The sequence below is a fragment of the Lactuca virosa genome, chromosome 5, assembly GCF_052849685.1.
Source record: "Lactuca virosa cultivar CGN04683 chromosome 5, Lactuca_virosa_CGN04683_v6, whole genome shotgun sequence".
NCBI lineage: Eukaryota > Viridiplantae > Streptophyta > Magnoliopsida > Asterales > Asteraceae > Lactuca > Lactuca virosa.
In genome coordinates this window covers 77,549,187-77,554,634 of record NC_136430.1, presented here as the reverse complement: position 1 = coordinate 77,554,634, position 5,448 = coordinate 77,549,187, and positions in this window count along the sequence as shown.

The window sequence follows — 5,448 nt, the reverse complement described above, 5'->3', positions numbered from 1 at the left end:
CGAGTCCACGAAAATCTTCAACAGACTCGTCGGGTTGTTCCTCCAACTCGTCGAGTCCATGCCTATCTTCAACATACTCGCCGAGTCCAAGAACAGACTCGTCGAGTCCCTTCAGTCCTTTATTTATACATAGGCTTTTCGAGTCATGTAGGGGCTCTGAACTGTAGATCCACTCTTCTAGGGCATGACTCTCACGTAAAGTTGCAAACTTTATGTGGAAACAAAGAGCTATAGGCCCAAATCAATCTAGGGCTAAGGTTTAAGACAAGGATGCTTCACCAACAAGCCAAAGGCTGATACTTTGTGAGTTTCTGGACCAAGACAAGTCTAGATTTGAATTAGCAACCTCAGATCTAGACCCCTAACCCGAAATAGATCCTTAACATGCCAAAATGGCCCCAAATCTCATTCTTGAATAGATATAAATGTTGGGTTTTGAGCATTCTAACACTCCTATGGTGTACATGCAACCCTATAAACCTTGGATCTATGTTTTCTCTATTATACATGCAAATATTAAATATTCCAAGGTTTCATCCTAACTAGCATATTATGAAGCACCTATACTACAAAGTTCTAGTTAGATGACATACCTTTTGATGTAGCTTGATGTCTTCAAGCTTTAAGAGCTTAGCCCCAATAGTGTGGAAGCCTCAAGTGGAATCACAAATCACCAAAACACCTTGGAAAACCTTTAGAGAATATGGATACTTAGCTCACACTACGAAATCGGTTATTGCCCTCTTTAGTGTATCCACACTAGCCACTAGCATAATTTCATGAACCATAAGACCCTTTATATAGTGTGGAGGATTAGGGTTAAACCCTAATACCCATGACCTTTCATTTCCTAGGATCCATGGGTTAAAGCTCCATGGACTATCCATGAAGACTTAGCCCAACCTAAATGAACTTGGCCCACTACACACACACACATATATATATATATATATATATATATATATATATATATATATATATATATATATATATATATATATATATATATATATATATATATATATATATATAAGAGTCCATATTTAATTAGTTCCTTTTGATCACTTAATTAATTATAAATTAATTCTTGATCAATACTAATTAAATAATATGATTATATATTAATATATTAGAACTTATAATATATTAATATAAATCATAAATATACTATTCTCAAAAGACTATCCATATAAATTGTGTCGCTGAAGTGCAACCCAAATGGACCATGCCGGGTCGGGTCAAGTACATACCAAATATAGTTATGGACTTAGACATTAATCCAACAGTCTCCCACTTGGATAAGTCTAAAACTATTATTGAGTATGACTTCAAAAACCAACTAGCAATCGTAGCTCTTAAAGCCGCTGTCGAACTCTGATCATGTCAATGAACTCTGACCTTTGTCAATGACTTGTCCATTAGATAAGGGATCATATATTCCTCCATTCTAGATATCATATGGACTGAGACATGGATTATAATCATTCTCTCTGTCCATTTGTTGTTTCCCGATTTTCGATTTATGATGACTGACTGATTGAACAAATCAAATCAGCCCTGGCTTGGCCAAGCACTCACATGTGTCATCGCTAAATCATCGAGGGGCCCACATATATCGCTTTTATCCCGAAGGTAAAAGGAATGGATAAACTTGGACTCATATGGCTTGTTCTACTACTTGTTGAATCATACTCAAAGGCATGTTTTATAACATCGAGTTACCAATGCGTTTTCGTGCAATCAATGTATAACTAACTCATAGTAACAACTCATATCTCTAGGTTTGAAGAATATAAGATATTATCGTCTCATGATCACTCGTGATAGAATTCATGAAGTGATTCAAATGAGCGCGGGTTGAGTCCAATACTCAGAACTTATGAGCACTCATGAGTGTTGTAGCACCACTTTGTCCACCAACTTGGACCTCTACAAACCAACCCATGACAGTCTTGATTCATATCTACTTCCAACATATGACCGACTGTGGATGGTTTGAATAACTTAATCATTCAGGAAGAGCGACTTAGTTATTCTGGAAGTCAAAACATGCAAAGTGAAACACAAGAATAAATGAATCAATTATGGTATCAAACCCTATGAATATAAATAAACACTTTTATTTATCACCATACTGATTACTCATTATTCATTGTTTCGGTTTTATCAACTTTATACTGGAATTAAAAACACTAGTTGTCCCACGCTCCAAGCATGTACACTATGTTTTTCTTAAACAATAGCTTTGCCATACACCAAGTATGCACTCTATGTTTGTCTATGATCCTTACTTTGTGAAATAAACCAATTGAACATAATTTCAATGATTCTAATTTCACACTCCCAAATCCTTATCGAAAAATGTGAGAATTTCAAATTCCTATCATTTATCGAAATCGGTTTAGATTTTAAACTTATATGCACTGACCCTCCTGTAATGAATATGTACAAAGTCACAAAGACTTGTCAACAATCATTACAAGGTATTCCAATGGAGATCAACTCCATGGAAACTAAGTCTCATATTCAAAGTACATTGCTTTGGACATGCTTCTTGCATTAAGTTTTCTAATCTTACACAGATAACTTCCACCTATGGAGACAACTCCATATTCTCATTTTGACTATCACTTCTGAATAAGAGATGCCTCTTTTCATAATATGTCAATATGGTCCTTCCAAAATTAGCACTATACTTCCAACTGTCCCTGAGCAACCAATCTTTGGTAAACCTCAGATTGTCCTCGACAATTGCTTAATCATTTTAGTCATATCCAATTCTAGACCTTTTCCCTTCTTAATGCCTCTGGGCATTTGGAAAAATTTAGAAATGACAAATATTATAGCATATGCAATCGATCCTGTACCCAAAGCAAATGGTACACGATTCATGATGTCTCACATAAAGACATGATTCTAGACCAGTCTTTTGCTACAATATTTTTATTTGCCATGTTTTCAAAATTTGACTATGAAGAGGGATGCCGTAATCATAATCGAATTTTGAGAACGCAATATATAGAATTTCCTTAAGTTGAACCGATCCAACATGAAATTCATATATATATTCTTGACTAAAGATGATTAAGGTCTCAATCTAAGCCTTTAGAACTGAAATGAAGTATATCCTCTCCCTTAATTATAGCAAAACAACTTTTTCAATCCCTGCAGCCTCACGAATTGAAACTTTTGGTTTCTATAATTAACATTGCTAACTTGCAAAACTAACAATAATTATCATGCTCCTACTTACATGATGATTATTAGCATAACACTTATGCTCCCACTAGCTTTGACATGTACTCAGAAATCAGTTGGACTTCTAGAAATCAATACTTTATTGACTTTCTTACCAAAGTTCAGATTTCTGATACGAGATGCTTTGATAAAACTTTATCAAAATCATACACCTTTCCTTAGATAGCATGCATGTGTGTCTAAACAATTTCAGAACTATGAAAAGGGATGTCGTAATCATAGTCTCAATTGTTTAGACCTTTTGCCATCTGCTTCAAATCTACTTGGTGGAAGTGTTTCCTCACCATCATTTTCATGAATCGGAGAGAAACCTTATGACCCTTAGATTTGATGGTGTATGTGTTCTTATCCATGTGAATCGTCAAAAACCATAGTCACAAGACAAGGATAATGACAAATACAAACTCATATGGACTGAACTTATGCAATCTTAACTTCTTGCCACCTGGCAGTACAGGGCCTGCCATTGCTTCCAAGTTGTTATGCAACCAATTGAGAACTTTCAGAACTCCTATGCAAAGCCAACTTTAACTGGAATGGGCACAGAATATGTCAACACGATAGGTTATAAACCTCAAGTCGTGTGCTAGTGAAGAACCTCAGGTTTTATTCTTGATTAGTTCTTGAAATTCTTTTTAGGATCTTTAAGACTCCCACTATCCTCTTGACATATAAGACTATCTTGTCAAATATTCAAGAGATAGTGCGGATTCTTTATCAAGACAAACACTTCACACAATTGGCCTTAGTTGGTCTTTGTTTTATCCAAAACATCACAACTTACCAATTTCAAATGTACAAGAGTAGGACACTCTTACTCTTACATTTGACAAGTGGTTTAAACCTTTCTTTAAGATATGTCACTCAAGTTACAATCTTGGAGTATGACTCTAAGAATTGTTTTGGAACGAAGTATGACTCATCTTCCTAATCTAACCATTTCAACAATTCATGACTCCTCTTCTTAGTCATAAGAATGCACTAAGATGACCTTTAGAGGACTAATTGTTACATGATTTCTAAATCATTAAGATGATCACAAACATGACACTAAAGTACTCTCCCATCTTTTCAGATTTGAGAAACTTTTATCTTTCTGCCTAATTTGATTCTTCCCATTCGTTCTGCCATACATTGAGACTTTTCCAATGTTTCAGAATTATAATTAAACTTGTAAGTATAACCATATTTACTAAACTTTAGTAAATCAAATAGTCTTAACGAGCTTTGTGGTGGACATGACCAGTGCACAAGAATGTGTACTCGATCCCTTTAGTCCTTCACTTGACTCACACATCCATGTGAACAAGTAATTAGTCTTGATTTTCCAATGCTTGAAAGTTCTCATTCATCATACTATTCAACTTGCATGATTCCAAGTTTCGGTCCAATTGAAACTTGGGTGATGAGGAACTTTCCTGATTTGGTAAATTTAGACACTACCACAAATGAAAGAATCAAATCCATTTTCCAATATTGCTGTCAGTGGAATCATATAAGCAACAATTTTCTACAAATACCATTGTAAGGATACTTCAAATAAACAAAATTAAACAATTTTCTTTTATTTTAAAACTTTGCGGAAAAACTTATCCTTACAATCCACATGGAAAATTGTTGTTATCTATTCCTTAGCAATATATCATAACTTCTTAAGCAACTGCTCAAAATTCTGATGCGATCGAAATCCACCTTCGCGATCAGAATCAGCATATACTTCCTTTAATATTTCTCTCTATTCTTTGATTCTTAAAACATCAACATGTAACCCAGTCACATCATGTAATGAGGATCTCAGAATAGAACTTAACAGAGTTAGATAATGGGCTCTACCTGATGTAGAGTCAAACTTATTGACTTTAACATCCTTAGGTAAATTTGGCAGCTTTGCAATCAACGCCCTTTCCTTTGGCAATATAAACATATGGACCCTTTGGTAATGGGACTACCTCAGACTTAGCCTTTCTCTTTACCATTTGGTCAACCGGGTTGACTATGGCCAATCCCTTTCCATTGGGAAGAGAATGCTTTTTCTGGATTTCCAGTGTCACCATTGTCACTGTCCATAAAGTTTTTGGGAAGTTTATCTTCTAATCAAATTTGCTTCACTATCGTTCCAAATCATTACTGATTCAGCAGCACCAAGCAAATAGATATGATCATTAAGGTTCATGACATAGTCTGTATCAT